The following is a 27,586-nucleotide window of genomic DNA, read 5'->3' as shown; positions in this document are numbered from 1 at the left end:
CGGGGCATTAATCTGCACATTACTTGAATATGAGACCGTTTTGAAGCAAATAATTTGCACACAACAGTAGTGTACTCTTAAATGAATCCCACAAGGATTGGAACAATCATCCTCCAGCATTCCCACTGATTCCCACTGATCAGTTACTAGCCATCCCCTTTAAGTTAGATCTATTAGCCAGCAATATGAATGTCTCAAACGTATTCATATGTCCGGTTTATGGTTATATCAGCAACATTATACACATGGAATTTTGGGCAAACAACTGCAAAGTGTTTTTTTCGAAGACTTCCAAAACGCTGATTGCAGTTTGGAGGTCGCTTCGCTTTACATCCACATCAGGCGTGATACTTCTGCATGGAAACAGATCGAGGCGAAACTCTAATCGCCCGTCGATACGTTGCTATACAAGAATCCAATGGCAATCGATCGAGAATTGGAGACATTGCCCGGAGACGTTTAGAACCCAACTCCGCCACGGCAACATTATCACTTGAGAACAAAGCATTTTTCCTTCCTGTCATGTAAGACAAAGGTTTTTGTCCCCATGTGGAATTCTGCCGTGGTGGAGTCTTATGTGGACTAGATTTTACTGTGCGTAATGCAAGAGCTTCGTTTAGTATACGCACTTATTTTCACTACTTTCTCAACAATGAGTTTAACGTACTGTACTTTCCTCCTCTATGTCCAAGTCGACAGTCAAAGAGAAATGCAGACAGAGTCATAAAGTTTCAAAAAGATTACCTTGTTTAAAAGAAAAAAAAACTAAAAGAAAAATAAGGGGAAGAGATGTGATGTGATGACATCAGAACTTGAGATCATTTATGTGAGAGTGATCACCACCGATTCTATTGTTTCTTGAAGTTATTTCAGACTTATTCTAACTGAAACAAAAATATTTTTATCTTAAGGTAATACATGTATAAAGGCCTACGTGTATAGTTGTTATATACAATGTGTGTGCGTGTGCGTGTGTATGTGTGTGTGTGTGTGTGTGTGTGTGTGTGTGTGTGTGTGTGTGTGTGTGAATATATACATTATATACATTCATTCGATTTCTACCATCAATGGGCTAAATTCTATTGTGGGTCAATTCAAACAGGAGTTGATTTCTATGTGGAGTTATGCGAGAATAAGTACTTCACTAACGCACCTGAAGGACCATTAACTTAACTGTTATCTTCCACTACTAATCATTGAATACTTAACACGGACTGGAATTCCATTTCGTCTTGATGTAAAAACAGCGACCGACCAAAGAGATATATCTAAACATATAATTTGATCTTCCTTCAAAAAATTAGTATATAATGCAGTATGGTTTAATGACTTTGTAATCAGTCATGCGCAACACATTGCTGTACAAATTTTTCCGAAGTCTTACGAAAGTCATTACTTGGTATATCTCTACAGAGGTATGTATATCAACATGTGCGGAGTCGATTTCACAGTTCCATTGTCAACATGCCATTGGATTTCTGAGGGCAGAATAGCCTCCTTTAAGAAAGAAAGAAAAAGTTCTGTCTCTCTTCGTGCTTAGTATACCAGGATGAGGTTTGCGTGATCATCAAGGTTGGTCATCAACTGGAACGCACATGGTTGGACGACGCAGTGATATGTTTGACTTGGCAGGGGCGGAGATTCATTAAACCTGGCGATGCGACTAATCAAACATGATTAAATACCAAGTGACGTCTTTTTGTCAACCCCCCCCCCCCCTCCCTTCTAGGGTTTGATTGATGCGGATTCGATGGACGAGTTTAACCTTTTGTGTTTAGATTCGTGTACCTTACAGGATGGGTTCTCCTCCACTTAAAAAGAATGATAGAATGGACTGACCGTTACATCTTGAAGTCTTTTTCACTGACATCATCACTGCTGCAGGACGTAGGCTCACTTCTATACGAATACGGTTCATTTTGCATCCATTTTGTTTGAATTATTATGTAAATTGTATGCATACTTATATAATCATCTGTCTGCATGTGTGTGTTCCTCTTTTGGCCCTTCGGACAAATCCTAATGACAATAATGATAATTACGGTGATACTCATATTAACGATGATATTGCTAATAATAGTAATGGTAGTGAAAGCATTGATAAGGATAACTTTCTCCTCCTTCTCCTTCTCCTTCTCCTCATCCTCCTCCTCCTTCTCCTTCTCCTTCTCCTCCTCCTCCTCCTCCTTCTGAGGGTAGCTTCGAAGTTACCGAGGGGACCCGGTATACGTACACTTCGGGCAGCGTATAACCGGGTGCATTAAACAGTGGCGGATCCAGGCGGGGGCGCACCGGGCGCCCCCTCCCCCTTTAATTTTTGTCAAAACAAAAGAAATTAAAAGAAAAAATGGGAGCGCACCCCCCCCCCCTTGATTTTGTAAAGGCGCCCCCTTTTACGGAATTCCTGGATTTCTGATTTACGTGTGTGGGTGTGAATAGGGGTGTACGCAAGTGTCATTCATTTTTTTTTTTTTTTTTTTTTTTGTAGAGTGAGTTTGTTTGCCAATTTGCGGGGTGGATGGTTTGGGTGGTCCTTGGCGAAAGAGACATGCTAAAATAAGGACGGGATAAAGAGCAAATTTTTTGGTCTTTTTCAGGGGGAGGGATGAACATTTGTTAACCCTACACACACACATATATGATTACTTCTTCTACCTTTTTTCTTTTTCTTTTTTGCACAAAGATATGGTAAAGGGGATAGGTAGGGTGATATGTTTAATATACGGATGCATGACTGTTACTATGCTGCATGCCTTTGTGTGTGTGCGTGTGTGTGTTTTCATTTTTTTTTTTGCTGAATTAATGAGTAGGCCTATGCCTACGAATGAATGTTCATCAAGCGGCATTGTTGAGTAGAAAACCAGTTGCTATAATTTTGTGTTTGTACGGGCGTCTGTGTAAAGTGTGGGTATGTGGGTTGTATTCGTTTCCTCGTGAGTATGATTTTGATGTTTTTAATGTTTTTTGATGTTATTCGAATGAATACTACTTCGGTGTGTGGGTTCAAGTGAGTGCGTGGGTGTGTTGGTTTGGGTGTGTGGATGTGCTGGGCGTGTGTGTGTGTGTGTGTGTGTGTGTGTGCACAATAAAGTTACAATCATTTGATTGAGAGAACTAGTTCATTTGATCGTTTTATGTAAAGAAACACACACACATATATACACACACACACACACACACACACACACACACACAAATAGACAGGTGTCTTGTTTAAAAAAAAAAGACAAAAGTGGGTTATTATAGTGGTTAATGAATGAAGCAAACCGAGAAAATGCACTCTCTTTTCTCTAGGCCCGTCTGCACTCACGCCGCTGATGTCTTCAATGAATCAACTGACATTATTAGAACGTCTATAAGGTTGTACAATAAGCGCGTGATGCAAAGTGATTGAAAACGTAATTGCTCCGTTAACGTGCTGAGAATCTCGAGAAATACAAGTATTTTGCAATGCATTCATGTAGTGACGTAGGTGCAATTGGTGTCGCCAGAACTATACACGCGCAATTCTGCACAATCACCTCATTATCATTTCTCTCTCGCCTTTTTTGAGTTGTTCGGTTGTTGTTGTTTTTTTTTTGTTTTTTTTTTGTTTTGTTTTTTTTTGTATCGGAAGCCGACTTCATAACACATTTTTTCCCTAACGCAGAATTTGATGGACGAAAAGCAATTACATTTACATACACACTTGCGCGCACACACAAACACGCACACACACACTATATGAACAGACATGGGTAGGGTTTTTAGTATCAACGGACACTAATGAGACTTCAACAACTTTGATTATATTCTTTCAGTTTAGTGAACACTGATATCACGCGATATCTCAGCACAAAGATTTTTACCCATATACCAATTTCATGGTGCAGCCGATATCTTGTGGAATTTGAAGTGACAATGAACATTAGGAGACTTGGAATTATCACTTGATTTGTTCCGTCCCTCGATCTGCATTTCCCCCATTACAACCTGCCGTGTAAAAAAGAAATACTAGGAAAAAAGAAAGAAATGCTTCCGAGCGTTTTAAATTCTTACGCTATTCCACGTCACGAAAAACCTCACGAAAGACTTGGCTGATCCCATTGCAAAAATTATGGATTTATGCCTAGTTGAAATAGTTTATATGTCGGTGGATATATGGATAGGATCATTGGATAGGAGCATAATATCAAATGGATAAGATCATACATGAATAGGATCATATATGGATAGGATTACGAATGAATGAATAAATGAATCATTGATGGCATTCATCGACCACCGAAATAATTATAGGGGTCATAGTGAAACCGCTCTAGAGTAAAGACAGATTTTTTGCTTACAAATTTTTCTAACACATTATAGTAAGATAAATCTTTGACAATGCCCTTCATCTCTTTAGACATAGAATGTTTTCAATTACTCTCTCAGAAAAAAGGTTCAACTTAGCAACTTTACCAGTGTCACACTGGGATCGTCTTGAAAGGTGCAAATTTTGCACCTTTCAGAACTGTGAACACCTTTAAAGAATATCCCAATTTGGCACTGGTAAAGGTGCAAAGTTGAACCTATTTTTCTTAGAGTAAAACATTCTTAGGTCCAGAGAAATGAGGGGCATTGTCAAGGATTGATTAGTCTTACCAATCTGTAAGAAAAATGTGTAAGCATTAAACCCCTTCCCAATTCACACGTATATGAGTGGTAAAGATTTAATGAAAATGACGATACTGCTAATATGAATACTTAAACTTAAATCAGTAAAAAGATGATAGTAATAATGGTAATCATCATCATCATCATAATCATAATAACAATAACAATATAACAAAATTATGATAATTTCTTTCTCAGGAATAGAGCCATGAAGCTGCCAATGTGGCGTCATAACTACAGTACTATGCGTTTCCTTTTTTTAACTGAGCTGAAAATTTCTAGAGCTTTTAAAACATCTGCGCTACATCTTTAAAATCTTTAAAAGAGGCAGCGGATTCGCAGTCTTCTGCCTTTCGGGGTTATGCCCGCGTGGTGATCGACAAGGTTGTCGTAAACATCAAACATTTTCGTTTACTCAAGTTGACCTCAATCGATTGAAGTATACAAGTCGTTAATGGACGCTTTTGTTAATGGATGATTTTGATGAGTTGATTCCACTATTAACAAAGAAAACCTCTGTGTAAGTTTTCCTCGCTTTTGACGTTGGCGTCTTGATTGCGTCATCTTATCGTACGCCTACTCTCGTAAGTCAGAAATCACCGCGTGCCATCGGATCCCAAGTCAACGTATCGATAAACGGTCTCTTGTCAATGTGATGCATCAGGCGTAAGAAAACCTAAGATCGATACTTCCCGGGCGCGCTAAGTATATCGCAAGTCATATCGGAGGAAAAACTATCGGTATATCTGATTGATGTTGCATTTGCTGTCAGGGTCAGTGTTAAACGAGGCATGGGACGTGGCGGCAATGTTAAACAGAGTAACAGTCAGACAAACAGACAGAAACACCCCTACGCACACACACACACACACAAACACACTCAAAAAAGCGCTTCAGTTACGATATGGTTTGCACTAGTCATGCTGTTGGTATGACTGATGTTTGGTAATCACGCGAAAAAAATAACTAATAACCAACTGTACAAGTTAGTATAGATGATGACTTTGACAATTTCGACACAGTAGATAATCTGTTATTAAACAGCAGGGGCGGATCCAGGAATTCCGTAAAGGGAGGGGGCGCAAAGCAGCTTATCTTTCTGGTTCCACTCCCGGATTCTACCAGTAACAAGCAAAAAAGTAAAGAAAAAAATAAATAAAGCTTGAAAAAAGGTTGTTTTTTTTTCTTTTTCTTTCTTTTATTAAAGAAAGAATCAAATGGGGCGCGTAGGGCGCGTGCCCGGTGCCCCCCCCCCCCCCCCATCCGCAACTGAACAGTTCATACATCAGGCAGTTCGGCGACAAAAAAAAAAAAGGTCCTCCACTATACTGAAATTTTGCTCACAAAACACACGAGCTTTCAACCCATCAGTGTGATAAAAGATTTTGAAACATCTTCTTATCCTTTTCATTGTTTATCAAGAATTATTATCCTTCCTTCAGATCGATAACTTAAAAAATGCGTATTTTGTCTATGTTTCACTTTTGTATACATTTTCCCAATTTTTAACAGCATGAGAGAATTTAACCAACCAAGAGCAAACGATTCAAGTTATATCTTTTTTAAAGACAGTATTTGTGCGTGTCCATTGTATGCTTATATCACTTTTGTACGAAAAGACCTATTTTGATACTGCTATCAACCGATTAAGGCTAATTGATGTTAATATTTCTCGAAAGGGGTTGATGAGTTTTATGTGATATTGATTGCGACACAACTGATATGTAGAGCATATAAAACTTCAAAAAAAACTTTATTGCATTAAAATGACGAAAAAAAAATGTGTTAAGGTGTCTTACCTGGTGACATTTTGTCGACTAGCTGATAAAGCACAGGATGTAATCACGACTTTCTTTGATGTAGCCGGCAATCTTAGCAGCCATTAAATCGCGCGTTATAGGGAATAAAGTAGTCATCTTCCTCATTACTTTGGAACTGGTTTTGCTTCACCGTTTTTGCGTTGTTTTTTCACAACTATTCCTAATGCATGTACAAAATCAAATGGATATCAGAAATGACATATCCACATGAAGACAGTATAGCTTATTTTTCTATGGCGCCGTCAGCTTGAATAACGTATCGCGGGGGCCGCGGAAATGGGGGGATACTGTTGACACTAATTGATAACGATTCTTTTGAGCGTTATTTCATTTCAGTCCTCAAAGCCAAGTTTAAAGCCCCCTCTGACGAGCCTAAAAACAGGAAAGTTGTAAATTCTTGTAATAGCGAATAGAGGACTTAACAAAATGGCGAGTGTTACGATAGGGTTTCAGGTTTCCAACTGTTTTTTTGTGAGATTATGAGAAACCTCTCCTGAAATATGAAAGGGCAATACAATTCTAAAAGGAATTCAAAGTTTATTAGATGAAAATTGGTTTCGAAATGGCTGAGATATCCAAAAACAACGCCATCCTAACAAGAGGTGGGATCCACTTTTAATCGATATCTTTTTGGTTTACTTTGTTTTTGGATATCTGCAGCCATTTCAAAACCGATTTTCATCAAATAAACTTTAAATTCCTCTTAGGGTTGTATGCTCCTTAATATTTCACAATATTGGCCTCTAATTATGTCGCAAAAAGTTAAAAGCTGAATCCTTATCTCAACCAAAACTATACCATGTATTTCAGATAGGCCGATAAGCTCACGCCTTCCATTTCTAGTTCTATAGTTCAGAGTCTATAGGTCATTTACGACCACTTTTCGAGTCCTGGAGGACAGTGTCCTGGAGCGAAAGGACGAGAAAACTACTTTAGCCTGTTCTGCCAGGCCTTCATCCATTTTGATCAGTTAATACCAATTACCGGAATCAGCTCGAAGCTGCATCGGTCAATGAACGCGCCAACGCCGCATGCTTTATACACATCCAATCACTGTGCCTTTACAAGGACGGGGTGGTACTGGATACCTAGCTCCCGGGACTTTGGTGTTCCCAGCGGGTGATTATGATGTAATCAGCAGTCCCATTGTGTTTTGGTCAATTCGTTACAAATTTTCACAGCTCTCGTTCCTTTCAGAACAGAAGAACACAAGGCAATCTAGTTATACCAATAACAGTCTTCTAAATAATCCCCACGCCCTCCCCACATAAAAAACAGAACTCTCTTTCTGAAATACCATATAGCAACTATCCCGCGTTTAGCACATTTCAACGAATCATCCCTCCTTAGTTTATTGGGAGTATATTTTCAAACAATAGTTTTGCATGTAAGGGGTAATGGTTTCATTTGAATATCCGGTGTATTAAAACGCAAAATTGCGTGGGAGGAGTGTCGTTGTGACGTCACAGTCATAACTTTCCGCTCTACTGAAATACATATTATTCCAAACACAAGGCCATTACAGTGTATTTTCTTCCACAAATTCGACACTAATGTCATTGGCAGCTGTATCAGATTAACCTAAGCGAGATTCTTGATTAATATTTCAGTCACTTAATGGAAACTCTATTGCTGAAAAAATAATTCATTATTTCCCTTTCCACTGACCCCTGAGGGAGGAGTAATGGTTTCTTGGTAAAAAGCGTTGTGTTTCTATTATCACCATGGAATTACATCGCTGCAAAACATACCAGAACGCACAGCAAAGGAGTAAAAATCAGAATTAAAAAGGGCATCCGTCTCTCTCTCTCTCTCTCTCTCTCTCTCAATAAAAAACATGCTTACAATTGACTTGTCTGATAGAACCCTTTCGTCCTCTCTCTCCTGACGATAAAACATGCATCAACATGTCTACACTTAATTATCTCTCTTGTCTGCAGCCTTGTCTACGAAAATGTCAAGAAAGTCGTTGACTTTGATAATATTGTCTATATTACCAGAAGGCTCGCTGCACTTTGATTTTTTCTTCTACTTTTTTTTCTTTTCTCTCAGAAGTGGGCCTCAAGTAGCGTGGATAGATTTTTGATTATCTCACTCGCTATAGGTAATATATATATATATATATATATATATATATATATGGCAGTAAAAAAAGATTAATAATCATGAGACAAGTGTTTTTGTTGAAAATTGCAAATAAAGGAAAGGAAACTGAGGCCCCCATGTATGTCATTCGTGTCTGCACGACTGAGGAAGATGAATTCGTTTACCCATTCCATTAAATTTTTTTACGCGTGATAAATGTTTGAAGAATATAATGATAAACTTGATGAATTAAGGCAGTCATTGCAGTGAAGTCATCGCCTGTAAGGAGCGGATACTGCATGGTGACAAAAACTATGACCAATCACGAAGTGTCAGCGACAATGTGTCCACATATCAACACAAACATGATAAAAAAACATGTGTTTGTGCGAGATCGTAAATATATAGCGTGACTACCTATTTACTCTGAGACCACAAGCGTTTACCGGTTTCCATGTCAAGTACTATTGAACACAACATTAACTACTTTGACAATAATTTGTCACTAATCTGTAGTTATGACGTCATGGGGCGTCATTAAAGAGACAGTGAAAACTGATTCCCTTTTGAAACGCGATTGAATGTCAGGCTAAAGAGAATTGCATCAAATGGAACAAAGAGAGTATATCAAGTAGATGTCCGGCCGTCTCCACTTCAGAGTGGATGCAATTTCTATATGACGACACGTATACCGATATAAAAAAAAAAATGACAGGATCAATGCTTTAAGTTGCTGGTTTGCCAGAGTGAAGAAGAAGGTGCGTATTATATAAGGTAAGGATATAACGTTTGGCTTTGTTGCCAAATCGTATTCCGGCTGTAAAGTAATCGTTGATTACTCCAAAAAACTCGCTCTATTTAAATGGAAGACATCACACAATCCTGGGGCAACATAAGAGAATGTAATTGCTTAATGCCTTCTACTAAAACCTTTCACAGACGTTTAGCTTTATTGGCGCCAGAGGAAATGTGTTACTCGTATTTTCTCGTATAACATATTTGCGAAATTTGAGTAAAGAAACCAATAAGATTGAAAGTGATGATTCCAGCTACACTCCTATTCATACTAGTAGTAGTGGAACCAAAAAGAAAGAAGATATGTGTATTTTTTTTCTTTTACAATTCATTCTAAAGCAAGAGAAAATAACAAAATGTGATTTGATAGAATACACTTTTCTACCACGCCCCAGGAGAGAGAAGATAGAATTGAATACAAATTAAAAGAAGACAGGCTTTGTCTGGGAGATATTGTCGAAGAAAACACAAGAAATAAAAAAAAAAAAATAAAAGAAAGAACATATTCCTGTTAAGGTGGTGGGAAGGAACATATTCATGTTAAAACGGTGAGTATTGGGCAGCAGCACAGTATGCTTCTTTAATTGTGTAGTTGTGTATTATGTGCTTGACCATTATAATGACTTTGAAAAAGAAAATTAGAAGCTGAAAAATTGTCCCGCAATTAAGTAAATCATTCATCTAGATTTTTTTTAAAAACCCAAAGAATCAAACTCCGGAATCAATTCCCACATGATGAAAAGCTTGCTGTTAATGGAGCTGGGCCTTATTAAGGTTGTCCCCTGGCTCCTTAGAAGAGGGACATGACGGTAATGAAGAGGGAGGGGGGAGGGGATGAAGAGTTAAAACGAAAAGAGTGAATGTTTTCTCTCCATACTTTTGTACCTTGACAGTCCCTCTTCCAAAAAAAAAGGACCAGGGGAAAGTCTCTTTTGGCGATTTGACTCTGTCGTAAGAGCGATAATCCTTACTTTTATGTGTGTAAATTACTCTTTCTGCCGAGATCGGTCCATGTTGTGTTCTTACGTCATGGCGTGATAGTGTGAAAGCAATGATTCTTATAGTCATGGCTTCTAAATGACCTTTAAAGGACTCTTTTAGAGAGCCAATGCCAGTCAAGGACGCTTTAATCTTGGCAACAAAAAAAACAGAGTAAAAATGAATAATAGACATCAAACGATGACGATGATGTAGATGATAACGATGGTGATATCACTGATGATGAAGATGATTGGTAGAAGAATTAAAAAAGAAACTGACGAAGAAAAGAAAGATCTTTGTTTTGTTCTATAGTATAACCCCACGTAGTATCGTCATTGCTTATTATCTTATCATAAACATTGATGCATTATCGCGTATTCTTTCCTATAAAGCAGAGTGTTAATCGTTGATTTGACGAAATCGTCAAATCTATTATGCTCTTGGCTGGAGCTCAGAAATGCTTCGTCTCAAGAGCTCATCTCTTTACCACAAGGCTCCCGCTGAATATACCGAAATGTTCGATAAAAAGACACATTCATAGAGAGGATATTGCTATAGCTCAACGGTAGAAAAACAGGACGATTGTCCAAATAAAATCTTCCGTTGGATACGCTTATTCTTTCTTGTATTCTGCTTTATAATTTGGCATAAAATTTGAAATGTTCCAAGACTCTATCTTCACTACAAAAAAAAAAATAGAATTGGTAGAGCTCATGAATTGATTCAATTCATTTTCACGATCATAAGATCCAAAGAGTACACGAAGATACATGCAAGGGTGTTCTTTGCGGCCGAGAGAGGATGTTAAGTCGTTAACCCAACAGCTTTATATCTAGCTTCACCACAGAATTTTGCTTTGTGACGACAGACCGTCACAGAGCAACTTAAGACTTTCATGCAGAAATGAATATACCGGGCATGTAATTTTGTCCGATTCTTTTTGCGTAAAAAAACAAAATAAAACAAAACAAACACAACTGGTCAACACTCTCCTAAAAACGACAAAAGAAGACATTCAAGAGCTACACACATCAAAAAAGTCATAAAAGAAGAGACAATGAGGAAGAAAGATGAAGCAGTGATCCATTCATGAATCTACCACAAACTTGGATCCAATATCTACAGGATTACCAATCTTTGCATGAAATATGGAGAAGGCTAAATATAGAGGCATGATTATATGATATAACAGCTTATGGAAGATGAGAGGAATGAGAACTGACTTTAAAACGCAAACTAGGGATTTTATTATCCCCCGCCAACTTTCCACAATAGATTAGATTGAAGCTCTAGAATAGATCTATATATATAAAAATTTAATTCCTCCAATGTTGCTTGAGTAGGAGGGAAAAGTAACTTACGTACTTGCCAACTTTTAACTCCGCGATTATGGTAATCCCAATAATGCAAGGTACGACACTCACAGACATAATGGTTATTATCAGACAAAGATGAAACACGTTAATACAGAGAATATCACATCAAAATCTTCGAGGAGTTGAAACTTTGAATAAATGGGGAGGGGGAGGAAAATGGAGAAGTTAGCGTGTTGTTAAAGGATGGTATGATATTGGATAAATGAAGATTGAGCTTTTCGCTTTTTGCGAGATACTAAAAAACCACTTATAAAATGTTAAAGAGCATACAATTCAAAGATCTGTTTGATGAAAATATATTTTGAAATGGCTGAGATATCCAAAAACGAAGTAAAACAAAGCAAAAAACCTAATAAAAGGTGGGTCACACCTTTTATAAGGATCCTTTTGTTTTTCGATATCTCAGCCATCTAAAAACCAATTTTCATCAAAATAAACTTTGAATCCCTCTTAGAATTAGATGCCTTTTCATATTTCATTAAGAGGTTTCTCATTATTTTATGGGGGAAAAAAAGTTGGAAACCTAAAGCCCCATCTCAACCAAAACTATACCAACCCTTAAAGCTTACAGTTCGTCATCAACGCGTTTGTTAAAGAGGGACTAAGATGTAATCCCCCTTCTACACTCTTCTACAATGCTAAACATTAATCGCTTCTCAAAAGTACGTTCTCTTACATCCACACGCGTCAGGAGAGCTTAATTGATGATATGGTTGAGGCCCATGGTATTGTCTGCTTACCTTAGAATGGTAGGACAGCGAGAGAATGTAGCCCGACGCTGAATGGATGTTATCTCCTGTATACCACCAAGACCCCAGATTGAGCGGACTAAAGAGTGTCCCTGCGCGTACTTGGACTCACTCCAATTGGAAAACTGGCGTCGCCGAATGAAACAAGACAAATCAAGTTCGATCCTTGTCAAGAAACACGAAAAAAGTTCGATCCCTGCCGTCCAGTGAAAAGCTTGTGTACTTCCGTCCGATCTGCTCGCATTCTCTTCCACTCACTCACTCACCCTCTCTCTCGCCCTCCCCTTCTCGCTCACTCTTCTCTCTGTTTTCAACGGGTCGTCGTAGCAAATATCAATGAGTGGAAGCTTCCCGCCAACAAGTTACGTGACAACAGAGTCAACGATCCCGCGAATGAAAGCGCCGTTATCAAGTTTGCAGACGACTTCTTCGCTATATATTGCCACTTATCGCCCTCACTACGTGTTTGGTCGCGATTCAACAACCACGGCGCAAATTTATGGGCTGAACGATATTATTTCTTTTCCTTTCTTTCTTTTTTGCTTTTAAGCCTGGCGGGGTGGGGTTTAATCCTTTATGTCTTTGGGTCAAATATTATGCGTGGGCAGGGAAGGGAAAAAAAGTGCCAAGAGTTCCAGTATGAGTGAGTGGCCCTTTGCCTGTGATAAGTTTTGATTTTTCACGCTACCTGCTATCGCATGGCGCGGCGCTGTTGACTGGTAAGTGTGCGTCCGCAGTTACGACTCCTCGAGAAGCGATTTGCCACTAAATTGCTCGCAGTGATTCGATTGGTTCTAATCACTCAGTCGCAAAACGTTGTGATTGGACAGTCGAACGGGGAAGAACCTCCCTCCCTTCACATATTGAAAGGCGCCTCGCCGTACTGTCATGACCAACTTTACAGCTCACGTATTCTTAGATGTGAGACACAACGCAATCATTCTACTCCTTTTTCTCTGCTGAACGATTCACTCACAAAAATTCCACCTGCGCCTAAAGCCATGGCAGAGATTGACCAAATGCTAACTGACTTTCGATTTTTTTTCACTGCAACAGTGTTTTCTACCTGTAGCTCTTTCACGTGTTATTTCTCTCCAAAGCTCCCACAGTACATTAAAACAGTAAAATAGCTCGTTTAACATGTTTAAGAAGAATAAAGGGGATTGGTAAACTCGACATGTTTTCGTGACGCCGCAATCCCTTATTTGGGTGCTACTATCAATTTCCACACAGCACGGACACGCTGTAGGTAAAACTTCACCGTTATGCCGATGTGAAATCGACACTTTCTGATTTGATATCCGTTAATTCTAGATAGTAGATTATCAAAGAGTGAACTCTTACACAGAATAACAGCGAAAACAGAAAATAGTACTATAAGCTTTGCAATTCTGTATCAACTGATCAAGATAGGAGGATTTGTTGCATATGCTCCTTTATATGAGTTGCTTGTTTGGAGATCTTATAGAGGTTATAGAAATGACACGATTGGCAAATAAAAACATACATAAAGCAACGTATGTATATATATATATATATATATATATATATATATATATATATGAACGATGATAAGCATGATTAGTGTAGACCTCCTGTTTTTTCCCCATGCTGCTATATAGTACTTGGTCTTCTTTGTTCACAATTTTCAAAATGCGTAACTACATCAATCGTACACAATCAATGGAGTTGAACAAAATGTCTCAGAGCTTACAATGTATGAAGCAATTCATTTATTTCTGTCTGGTCATGTTCGTTGGCAAATATCTCTTGTTTAGTTTGACCTTTTTTCACTCTGGAATCTCTTATTAGTGAAAGACTTGTTGAGAAGATAACATTCAGGGGGCGCACTGGGAGCCCCCTTTAATTTTGTTTTAATGCGCACCTTCTTGTTTTTGTTTTGTTTTTTCGGGGGAGTGGTACGAGAAGTTTCCCGTTAAGGCCCTTTTCTTTGTTTGTCAGCTGATTAAACCCGTAAGCGCTGTTTTACACCTCCCCCCCCCCCTTTACTGTATTCCTGAATCCGCCCCTGACATTAACCCGTTGAATAAAAAGATAGGCATCCAGTTTCATATAGAGAAAGTCTTAAGCTTGCCATATGACGTTTACGCAGGAAACATCTGATGATGATAATTTGGTATACACACAGAATAGACGTGATAGATATTCCTCTGTCGTACACACCTTCAAAACTGATAATTTGATCCTTTCGAAGTCAAGACGTTAAAGCGTATACATCCAAGATCGTTTAAGTTTTCTGTCTTATTCTTTAGGGATCTTACCAACAAGAATACAAAAATAACACTGCGTGAAAGAAAAAAAAATGTGTATATAATATTGACATGAACATCTGTCCTCGATTTCTTTTGTCACTAGTAGAATCGCACGAGGCAAATTACTGACTCCATTGCCTCCTCCAATTCATAGATTTTCCATTGATAAGAAAATTTGTTATTATTTTCTTGAGTCCATACAGCATATTCGCGTTATTTGTTGTTGTTGTTGTTGTTGTTGTTGTTTTGTTGTTGTTGTTTCTCTCCTTCTACTGTCAAAGAATTTGTACACATTCAGGAACGTTGTATGTGATTACAATAGATGATGAGAAGAGATATTGACGAATCGGACAATAGTAACGAAATGAAAGAAATAAGAAGATACATTAATATTCTTCTTTTCTTTGTTTGTGTTCCTCTGACAAAAACTCGTCAAGTCATGCATAATACTTACTTACGACTACTAAATGTTTGCTTCTAACAGAACACTATCTCTTGCATGCCTTTTAAAAAGATGTCACAAGGTTTCGCTCTTTCCCTTTTTGAATGTATGTCCTCTCTGCTGTATAATGCATCTTTCTGCCTTTATGTTAACAAATTACTTGTGGTCTTGCCCACACTTTAGCGGCTGGTGAGGAGGTTGGCAGTCGGAGGGATAGGCTGTGGTTAAAGACGAGATGGTGGTACCGGCAAAGAAATATAGGAACCAGGATGCTTGCGGCCGTCATGGTCGTGTTGATTCTGTAGCGACAGTTGTTGTTGTGGGTATCGCAATTACCTTTGAAATTAAAAAACAAGAGTGGTGGGCGAAAGAGATATAAAAAGTAGCGTAAGTTGCGGATTACAAGTTTTCTTTAGTAGAAGTATACATATCCGTTTCCGTTGACATATCCTGTACACAAGGAGAGCGGTAAAGGGTGCTCAATGACACTGTTTACATTGTATTATATCCAATTACATTATAACCTGTTAAGTATCATCGTGTAACGTTATATTGTCGTAACATCATTATCATACATTGATATATTATTTCATCATGCCTTTTGATATAGTTATTGTATCATTAGGTATTATCCTCTATAGAGTTTTATCATTAAGCGTAGTTTTCACAATTTTTCTGAAGCTCTAAAGAGAGTTCTGCAATTATCACTGCCCCAGCGTTGACAAGGTAGCACCATTGATGCACCCATGCATGTAGAGAGGAACAGCAAGGGCAAAACATTTTGTTTGGGGGTAAGAGTTCGAGGCACTGGGGTTTGAACTGAGGAACTTTTCGTTGGCGTACTGTTCTGCAATTCATCTATTAATTTCTCTCTTCAATATTGAGATACTCCTTAACAGGATAAGAACTGGAACTATTAAAACCAAAAATTAAGCAAGTCATGAGGTTGGGTCCAAGTTTTTCTCTTGCACTTACATCATCCCCGTGGGATTTCGTCCTCCATTACTCCGTTCGACCCGCCTCAACTCCCCCCCCCCCCCGCCTCCCGAGTTTCCTATAAATGACACCGTCATTGTGAAGTCAGTCACCCTGTCATTGTCATCCTCTGCGTCATCAAAGACATCATCTTCTTATGTTTGCTCCAAGTCATTATTTTTGCCTCAAATCATTAAAATAATTACATCCGAAATTAGACAAGTGACAAAAGGGAAAAAGGAGAAAGTTTTTTGGTTTTTGTTTTTACTTTATTTTCATTAAGGTCGATATGTATTGTGGATCCTGCAGTTCCAGCAATAGTAATAAATATTTTGAATATAATCAGGCATTCATACAATACATGATTACATAATAATTCATATCAATAGCTAGAAAGGGCTGGATATCTACATGGGTATTTCATAATCTGTTTTTGTTTTCAATCATTCATACCTACATAATCATTTTTTTTTTGTTAGCAATCTAAACTTCTGCACTGATACCATTGCTGATCAGACTGAAAACAATATCGTGAGTAGTAATATTACGTAAGGTGTCGCCAAGGGCGCATGAGGTATCACTACCCCAATGCTGCCTATTTTCATCACCGCAACTCCTTGCGGTCACGCAGTGGCAATTAACGTGATTACAGACTATACGATAATTTAGTGTGTCATCTCAACGAAGACCGCATCGTTTCACATATTTTGATATCTAATTTATTAGCACTCCTGATAAAGGTAAGAACGCTTATTCATGGTTATCAGAAGCCATGAAACACTGCCACGCATGAAGGCGGGGGGGGGGGGGGGGGAGAGGCACTGATATGAGCTGGAATTCCCTACTTTGGGTGATTTTCATGTTAATGCGGAATATCGCATTACCTTAATGTGGCCAACACCAGCCATTATCGCTTATGATTGATGATGTTTTTGCATTTTCCCCGAGAAAGTCATATCTTAATCTATCAAAATGCAATTCTTGACAGCACGCCCGAGAAATTTCATTGTGCAGGCCAAGTGAGATTTATTCGAAACTGAGCTGGTATCATCGTAACTAGCACATTGCCTCGTTTCTCAAGAAATACAAAATCTTTACTTTAGCATCAGTAAAGGCACAGAAAACCTCAGAGCGTTGTACACACTGCTAGACGTACCTGGTGCAGAATGAGTCAATAACCACTCATTAATATCGCAAAAAGCCTAAGAGCTGTTACGTGAAATGGATACCGCTCATGCTTCCTTCGTGTTCACAAATATTGTCCTTTGCACACTTAAACACAAGCAAACGTCACAAACGTGCAGCAGGTCGCAATTTTCTTTCTCCCCTAAGTTAAAAAAAAACAAATACTTTACTTCAAAGAGTAACTTTCAAAGTGGTAAAAGCTTGATCAGAATCGGACTTAAAACAACACCAAATTGTGTAGGATTTCTCGCCACTACACCTGCAAGACTTGCAGAGACGTTGAAGTGATCACCTCGAAACTCTCAAGGTTCGTACACATTATTCGATTAATAAAATTATGTTTTGATTACAAGAAATATCTTTTGATCAACGGTATGCATTTAAAAGACAATGACGTCATATTAACATGTCGGAAATATCACTGTCTCACTAATGATTAAAATTCATTTGAGACCTAAACTTCTACTCCCCCTCCCCATTCAATAGTATGAGCGCTTCTTTATGAGAGAGATCAAGCAGTATTCCTTATGTATTTCATCATATACCCTAAACACAGTTAAAGCGGAGCGCCGGATGAGACAAACCTTACCCGCCGACCCCCTCTTCCCGGTTGGGTCCAGGAGAACATGGCTCCGGTTGACCGCTTTCCGGTTCTGCTGCGTCGTCATACTGACGTATACCTCGTTAACAGAAGGCTCCTATCGCATTACGAGCATGGAGCTGTAAGAATCCTCACTGCTTTTGCGTGGGTAGATTGGGTTTTACAACTTCCGCGCGCTCAACAACTCTGTGTCCTTGGAGTAAAAAAAAAAATGTTATTTAAAGGAAGACTGCGTTAATGACCATGATGGATCCCCGGTGGATAAACGAGGTAGCAGAGAATAAACTGGGTGTTACATGCATCTAGGAAACAAATCGAGATTTTCTTAAACAATCTTGACGTCTGGGCTAATGAGCAACATGTCAACGTTGTATTTGGTGGTGACACGTTAAAAAAAAGAGAAGGAAATAATTATAATGGAGAGAGAAGCTAGAGGTCGTGAAGTTCATTGAGTTTCTTACATTATATATACATTTCCAGAGGTTGTGAATGTGAAAATCCCTCTTCCGCTCTCCTTTCTCGAACATCCAGCAAGATCCGTTCTTAACCCATTTTGTGTCAGTGAGTCAAATGTACACATATTTCACGGTTACACAACATTCTTTAACTCGTGCACAATATTATTGCCCCGGTCTCATTTTCACCAAGGACTTAGGGTTAAGGTTGTTATAGGGGTTCAAGTTTAATTTGATATGGCGACGAGGATTAGGATTAATGTAATACGAATATTTGTGGCTGGATAGTATGATTGGCTTAGCTTGCAAGAATTGATTTTGATTCTATTTTATTTATTCATTCTGCGTGAGGCATCATTTACATTTTTTTTTTTAAATCAACATAAGCAAGCATATTATTATACAATAGATTGTCGCAGGAGCAAATGTCATGGAACCAAATTTCATACACAGATCTCTGAGCAGGTGGTATAGTGTGGCACGCATATGACTAAAGTTGTTCTTCATAAAGACAGTTCTTTCTTTGGAGGTAGTTATGCTTAATCAGCTAAATAATTCAATTAGCGCTGTAGGTCTGTTGTACAACAGCTGGTAAAATAGCAAGAGGAATGTGTAAAATTGTTTTATTTTTAGATGGACCATACTACATATAACCATTACAATCATAAAAGAAACTGACTGCCTCTAGGCAGTGCGAAAGTGTAATATTTCCAACAAAAGAAAAATGTACTTGTTCTGTTGTATCTTGTTGGAAGATGGAAGGTGGAACAAGGGACCATTTCGATGTAGCTGTTCCCTCTTTGATCTAGCTGCTCCCTCTATTAGAGATGTTTTCTTAATGTTTCTTCCTCCTGGGCATGTAATCATGCAGCTGGTGCTTGGTTTCCTCCCCCCCCCCTCTTTTTCTTTCCTTCACTATCCCCTCTCTCCCTCTTCCTTCCTCTCTCTCCATCATACTCATTATCAATCTATTCGCCCTCTCTCGTACGATGAACCGTAGGTAGTAGCTAAACCCTTTGTAACGTAAGGGGAAGCTCAGAAATAGAAATCAATACCCACGCCTCTCCCTCCTCCCTACCTCCTCCTCCAGCCCCCCCCCCCCCCACCTATCCCCCCCCCCCTTTTCCTTCCCATCCCGAATCCTGATCCTTCCTGTACCCGGAAACTATCCATACATTAATACTTGTTGCTCTATGTCTGTCACCGCGAGGCCCGTATTATCCGTTTCCCGTGAAACCTGCCTTCTGTGATCACTCGTTAACTATCACTTGTCTTCAAGAACAGAACGGCATTCGATGAAGAATTCCCAGTCACAACCACTCGTTCACTTCAGAGGTGTAGGTTTCTGTCTTTGCTCTCGCCCTCCTATTCCAAGACAGTGGGGGCTTGAGTGCACCCGGCTGTGCGCCCTGCAACATGTCAAAAAAGAGTTCCCGCCTAAACTCTCCATTCAGCCGCCTGCTGTCAGCCTGTCACTAAACCTCACGAATGACGTGCCGCAGAGCGCCCCCTAGAGTCCATGACTGGTATCGACTCCCACAAAGGGACGCTGATTGTTTTGGCGATCACTAACAAGCAATACTGCTTTGCGTGTGTGTTCACGAGAAGGAAAGGGAGAAGGAACGAGAGAGAGCAGGAGAGGGGAAAATCGATATTGATACATCCGGGTGCATGTCACATGTCACGTGCCACCTTTACCGGATCGTGACTGACTGAGCAGTGGCTTATCTACGTTAGATGTGAACCTACAGTAAATACCCACTGGAATGGGGGGGGGGGGGGGGATAGAAGGACGAAATTGCAGCAAACAAATCAATTGCTTCTCTGCAGGTTAAATAGTGTCAACAACAGACCCTGAAACCAACAACATGAGTAGATGACAGTATTGTTTCCTTATTCTACGTCACAGTTTAGTGGTAAATACATTCCTCCGCCTAAAAGACAAAAAAAAGGCAGCTCCGATTCTTTGTATCAATATCATCGCGAGGAATTAGCCATTCAGTCTCGTGGAATGTTTTATAAAGTATACAAAAAATCATTCTGCATCAAAATTTTCTTTGGTGTTCTTGTTTTTGTTTATGTAATAACAGGAGAGCAAAATCCATTTGGTCCGTTCAACGGGGAAGTCACCAAGTGAGTGCAGATGCTAGGGTCGTTGCTTTCCTTTCTGTGACTTAGATTAACTCTGTCCGGATTGCTAGCAATTGTTTGTATGCAAAGTCAATGTCGATCTGATGTGTAGGTGTTAAGAAGGTTAATCTTGAAGACTCATGATATCATTAAGGTGTCATTCACCTACATAGCAAATATACGAGTCGCTGCTGTCAAGGCTGACAGATTTCATTAGATGTATAAGTGGTGGGTAATGATTAAATACTGAGTATTAATTGATTGATTGTAATTCTAAATAATGATCACAGATTTCTTTTTGATTGGTTGAGAGGTTTAAGATTGGTTTTCCTGTATGTTGGAACGAATTTCTCTTCCATTTTGTTTGATATCCAAACGAGTTGGGGACTGATCCTTTCTTCTTTCGAACAGCTTTTCCAGTACCATACTATAACAAAGAACTTAATATGATAAAAATAAAACTTAATGATAAAAACTAGGAAGGGAAGTATTGTGGACTGCTTTGTTTTGTTTGTCGGTCTGTTGGTTGGTTGGTTTGTTATTATTTGTTCGAGGAAAATGATGAATCCCCCCCCCCCCACAAATAAACCCTGTCCATCACTGAGAAATCAAAGCCAATCCCTCATTTTGGTGCGATTGTCGCCACTGAGCTATACGAGAGGAGACCCTACTGTATATCAAATTTACCTCATCATTGCTCTGTAGCCATTCATACACCTGTTTCTAGAGGGAATAGGTTTTAACGAGATTTGAACTCGGGACTTCCGAATTTAATGGCAAGAGCCTCTTCCACTATACTACAGTGACACTACTCAAAGAGGTCGTTCCACGAGAACTACACCCAGGTATCAAACTGCCCACGAGTTCGACATTTCAACACCGGGCTTAATGACCAATGTGTGGGTCTCGTGCGCGGGCCTCGTTGCTTAGTGTCGAACTCATAGGCTTTTATGACTCGTGGGCTGTGTGACTCGTGGCCGTATGATTCGTGGGTGTCGAACTCAACTATCCTTTACTCGTATCATTTCCAGTCAAAGCACATCTGAGGAACTGTCTGCAAAATTTGACAGAGTCTCAATACAAACCATTGTCATAATGGCAATAGATAAGAACGTGAGCGGTGGAAGATTCCAGGGGCAGTGCTCCCATTCGCTAGCGATTTGGGATGATGAAAAAGATTCTCTTATCAGCTCTCAGCAGAAGAAATGAGAGATGAAAATCATAGTCAGCATAGGCGCTGATCGAGAAGTGAGGATTCAAGCGTACAAGGAGAAGATTTTAACGAGGGTAAAGGGGAGAAAAAAAATCATCGACTGAATAAATCAGATTGCTATTTTCAGGGATTGTAACAACAGAAAATATTGCTTAGATTTTTTTTTCTTCAGAAGTAGTAGGTGTGTTATTGTTTTCCTGAGCTCCGAGCTGTACGTATTGGCCGGCGAACATTTACCTTGGCAGGTATTTTTGTATCAAATACTGTAGACAGCATAGAAAGATTAGTCCAAGCGAGAGAACTCTTACCCTTATTAATTCGATAAAGCCTGACGTGCTCTTCGAAAGCTTATGTGGGTGGCTTATGTGATAACTAATTTGTTTTCACGCGACTGAATAATACACGTAGTCTTCTCATACTTTCATTATCTTTAAGCCAGTGTGTCATAACGATGGACAGGTCATTACTAGGTTATTTTTTTTTTTCTGTGATGATTGCATTTTCATTTACAATGACATTTTTATAGTCTGATCGATCAAAACACGTGATGGTACATGGCTTTCTGCAGAATAGAAATTCATCGTACTTTTGAAGAACATCCTATCATATGCAAAGAATACACGGTATCAGCACTTCAATAAAATGGACCGCTGTTCCTGCGTCACAAACCAGGGGGGTGTTTCATGAAACTTTTTGTCGGTGATTTACACCGACAACTGTTAAAAGCTACTGAAATCCTTGCGTTTGATTGGCTGATAGCAAATTTGTCGGTGAAAACCTCCGACGAACTCGTTGATGAAACGCCCCCCAAGACTGCATGTTGAGAGGCTTTCTCAGTTTTTGCGCAATTGAAAACATGGACAACATGCAAGAATCTATGTGAAAGTGTGTGTGCATGTGTGTGTGCATGTGTTTAAGTGTGTAAGTGTGTGTGGGTGCGTGTGTGTGTGTGGGTGTACTTTAAAAGATGGTGGTGTTTATGTATCTGATTGTGTTGTGTACGTGTGTATGTGCCTGCGTGTGTCTGCGTGTGTGTGTATGTGTGCGTGTGTGTGGTGACAGTTCGAAGTTAAGGATCATCCGCATCTTCTTCTTTTTTTTTTCTGTTAGTCCACTTGCGTCGTTGTGATATTACATTTTTTTGTAAAGTTCTTACTGTATTTGTAAAACAGCCCCCACCCCACCCCCGAAAGAGGACTTATTCAATAGAGGGAACGCGAAAATCAAATGACGGAGCTGATGGTTGGAGCACATTCAATGCAAATGGGAGAAATACACGAAATCTAATATACACGTGGATTTGACCCAGTTATACCACCTTGGTGTCAGACCAAATTGGACATTCATCTCTTTATAAATAGAATGAAAAAGTGAATTCTGCGCCTGTGGACCAAATCGGAAATACTGATTCACTGTTTTATTGACACGAGGAGAGACAGGATGAGGCAAAATCTACTCGGAAGGGACCCTGGTTTATCACAGACTTAGTATATTTCCTATCTGTTTCATGTTTGTGTTTGACTTCGCGACATTATGCTGTCTTATTCTGCAATCCAAAACCTTAAAGTGATGGTATAGCAGTTGTTGAGGTGAGGATTTAGCTTTTAAGTTTTTGCGAGATACTTTAACACCACTTTGTAAAATGTTGAAGAGCAATTAATTCTTAAGAGGATTTGTTTTAAGTTTACTAGATGAAAATCGGTTTTAAGATGGTTGAGATAATTATCCCAAACCATGGTACAACAAAGCGATCCTAATAAAAGATTGGTGCCACCTTATATAATGATGGCTTTGTTTTGAATATCTCAGCCATTTCAGAACAAACTTTTAATCCCTCATGGAATCATAAACACTTTCATATTTCATAAGAGTTTTTCTCATTGTCTAAAAAAAAGCACACATCCTGAAAAACGGTTGGAAACCTGAAGCCTTATCTCAACCGAAACTGTACCTTCCCTTTATCATGTTTAAAGCAAAAATAAGTTAGTTAGCGGATTAGCTTGTACGTGTCACCAATTGATCTTGACCAATTGTCAAATTATGTTTACATTGTGTAAGTCTCCTTTGGAAAGTTTGGTAGATTCATTCGGTGTTCAAGGGCTGTTTGATGCTTGTGATACCCAGTTGTATCGTGCTTTTAAGAAATATCTTTTACAATTAACAAATCAAAACTGAACTCTATCACGTGTCTATACCATTGTCATTGCAATTGGATATTCCATCATAGTCTTTGCTTTTTTTCCGAGAGCACAGGGATATTCCTACACTATGTGTTATGGGCTATATATTTTATAAAGTCCGCCGCACACCTTACACGACCTGAGGTCGTATGATCTTCCGACTGTCTGACATCGCCAAACACCTAAGTGCGTCGTATGACTAGGTCGCACGACCTGGGAGGTGTTTCAGAAAGCTGTTCTTTAAGTTACGAACGACTTACGAGCGACTGGTGATCAGTTCTTGTGCTGAATTATGAAATTCTGATAAGTATAGCACATCAGAACTGATCACCAGTCGCTCGTAATTTGTTCGTAACTTTACGAACAGCTTTATGAAACAGGGCTCTGGTCGGAAGGCTTTGGCATGTTGAAGTGGTTGTGCGTTTATAGCTAAGCTAGCTATAGCTGCTAGCTGCGCACACGCAGTGTGTGCTAAAGCGAGCGGGAGGCACGTTGCAGGTCGTGAGGTCACGTCGCATAGTGTGCGTTGCCAGGTCGCACGACCTGGTCTCATGGTCGGAAGGTCGTACGACCTCAGGTCGTGTATAGTTTGCAATTTCAATTACGAGACAAGCCTTTTCATGACAATTTGATTTTCCGGAGGGAGAAAATAGACCTGCTCGTTGTCTAACGTTATTTGTAGAGCTGCATCTTGCCATTGATTAATGTACACTATCACTTACTCAGTAAAGTAATTGTTTTTGTCACTACCTGCATATTGTTGCTTACCAACGTATCTCCTCTGACTGTATGGAGACCATTATCTTTGCAACTCTGTCTTCAATTGTCCTATTTCCAACGTTATCAGCACTTTTTCCCACTCCACATGTGTCATCTTACATTACAAGTAAAAATGTCAGAGGTTAAAGAAAAATCTCACAGATTCAAACAAAGCCTTTTCCCTCTGAAAGTTTTCACATTATGATTTTAGTTATTTCCGACATTATTGAGCGTTCACATGAAGTGGCTTTGTTGTTTTTTCCGTTAGGTTTTTCCCCCTATCAAACCACTTTGCCATTCTTATTATTTCATTCAAGCAGAGAGGATGATACGCGACAACCTCATTTCAACGATTTTCTATTATCACCACTCTTTATGTTATCGTAAATTGGAAAATACCTTTTATCTTTCTGCCAAACGACACTGAAAGAGTGATTGCACATTATTCAGTTGAAGTGGTTTGACCGTAAGTAGTCCAGTACCAGAGTTTGATTCATTCGTTGTTCTTGTTGTGATTGTGAGAAATCATTGATCACGATCTACAACAAAATGTCAGCCATGCCTGTTCCGTTGGCACAACCTTTACATAGACGAGTTCGGGTGAACTGCAAAAGAGAAGGCATAAGGCGCCATTGTTACTATAGAATAGCTGACACTGTATACGCTCCGATTCTCTATCAATTTGTTGTATATCGTTTATCCTTCGCACTCTGTACTGTATATATGCTTATGATGGATTTTCTGATTTGCCTTGTGTAGTGATGTTTTGTTGGAAGGAAAATGAGAATGAAATAAATGAATTGAATTGAATCGAATTGAATTGAATTGAATTGAATTGAATTCGTACGTAATTGCTGGCACTGCATCTGCGTCTTGGAAGAGAGAACAAAATAAATATTATAAGATAAGACGAAGCCAAGGAACAAAGGGCGAGAGACAGCGATAGCCTTAAGACAATACCCGTTTCTAAATGGGGTAAGTGGTCGCGTGTAAAGAGTGATGTAAGAAATACTCATCAGTATAACAAATCACACGCTGTGACACAAATACAAAACACTTCAAATGTTGCTGTTTGTTTTTGCTCAAATCGAAATACGTAGAACACCATCAGGCGAAGCTAAGGGGAACAAAGGACACACGGCAGTGATATAGCTTTAAGATAGTAACCGTTTCCAAACTGGAGTCTGTGGTTGCGTGCAAAGTGTGACGTAAGAGATATACATCAATATAGCAAATCACGTGTTGTGACGGAATTACGAAAACACTCCAAATGTTGTTGTTTGTATTATGTTTATGATGATGTAAGGCCATGCTCAAGGGTTGCAGGAAGCCAAAAATGATATCAAGCAGCCGTTAATTCATTTAAGAATGATCATAAAGATCGTACAGATATTTTACGTTTGTGCATGCCCTTTGACACTTGACATATTTCACAATGAATCATTCATTTTGAACAAACTGTATATATGTATATATATATATATATATATATATATATATATATATATATATATATATAAAGTGACAACTTTGAGCAAAGAAAATAGATTTTTATATATAGTATATTGTTATATTTAATTGTATTCTTTACACTGCAAAAAATGCGGTGTTAAAAGTGTAACACCAACCGGGTGTCAAACTGTGGGTGTTAAATTTGGTGTTAAATTGACACAATTTGACACCCTTCGGTGTTAATTTAACACCAACATTCTCTCATTCATTGGGTGTTAGATTCTCGGTGTTAAAATGACACCCAAGTGGTGTTAGCTTTGTCATGAAAAGGGGGTTTTCACTAATAACACCGTATCGGTGTTAGTTGTCCACCAGAGAAAGTCACGTGTTCGCAGTCCGATGATCTCATTGGTTACACATGCCAATGCCTGAAATTTGTTGCTGTGGCGCGGAGTCGTCAACGTCTGTCATCGCGATAGTCAGGTTTTCGATGTCGTCTGGGGCTAAAAATGACATTGAATCTATGATGGTGACTTTGCTAAGTCTGTCAGCGGGGATAAGTATCTTTTAAGGTAATTATTTCCTGTACCAGTTATTTTCTATCATAAACGATGTGCATGATTTTCACGGATTTCATCGCATATTATAGACAACTTTGTCTTTGCACGCACGTAATACTATAGTATACTAGTACAAAGTACTATGTAGCGCAGCATACTAAGTACATGTAGCCTATCAATATAGTGTTTGCCATACATAATAGGCCATAACACCAACGCGCTGTACAGCGGTGCATTGAGTCCGAATTTCGCTGAGGGTTCCTTTGCCCAATAATTGCATTTTAAAAATATCATCAAATTTTAAATATAAAAGGTTCCGTGGCATTTTGTATTGTTATTGATGTAGTTTTCTTACCTCTGAGGCTCTGGTGCGGATCTTTGTTAGCGCGCAAATCATTACCCGCTACTGACGTGCACGAAGACGAAGTTCGAACAATGTTTGTGTGTAGTGTACATGTTCGTAGGTTTGTACATGTTCGTAGGTATACTGGTAGGCCCCTAGGCCTACTATTTTTTTTGTAGGGCCTACTGTAACTGTTCTAGGTCCAAACTGTTAGGTTTAAATTAGTACTAGGTACTAGTAGCAAATATCGCTCTAAAAAGAGCGTAAATACCCGATTAAAGGGGCTGGGTGGGGGGTTCTCCCGACCCGATTTTTGTTTATCACAACAGGTTACGTGATGTTTTCAGTAGCTACAGTGTACACGTAGGAACGTAGGGGCCTATATTGGACGCTAGTGTTTGCGCGTGGATCTTACGTTAGAATCTACGAACTAGTTTCTAATATGAGTACTACTATTTATGAGTTTGCTAACCGCTTACAAATTTACATTATATAAGAATATGCTCTTATAAAGTTGATGACATCACATGCATGTAAAACCGGTATTTCCACCGAGTCCATGTTAAGACTCTATCTG

The 27,586-nt window shown here is 39.1% G+C and overlaps 1 protein-coding gene across 1 annotated transcript in view; it reads right to left on the bottom strand.

The window, feature by feature from the left end:
• Nucleotides 1–12,874, bottom strand: part of LOC139742595 (uncharacterized) — a 38,848-nt gene extending 25,974 nt beyond the window's left edge. The window contains exon 1 of the mRNA XM_071653124.1: nucleotides 12,433–12,874. The gene's annotated coding sequence lies outside the window, so the exon portion shown is untranslated. The remainder of the gene's footprint in view (nucleotides 1–12,432) is intronic.
• Nucleotides 12,875–27,586: the final 14,712 nt, after the last annotated feature.

Source organism: Diadema antillarum, unplaced genomic scaffold (assembly GCF_040938485.1).
Source record: "Diadema antillarum isolate AM-2024a unplaced genomic scaffold, OU_Dant_1.0 seq00001007_RagTag, whole genome shotgun sequence".
NCBI classification, from domain to species: domain Eukaryota; kingdom Metazoa; phylum Echinodermata; class Echinoidea; order Diadematoida; family Diadematidae; genus Diadema; species Diadema antillarum.
This window is presented reverse-complemented; position numbering and strand designations above follow the sequence as displayed.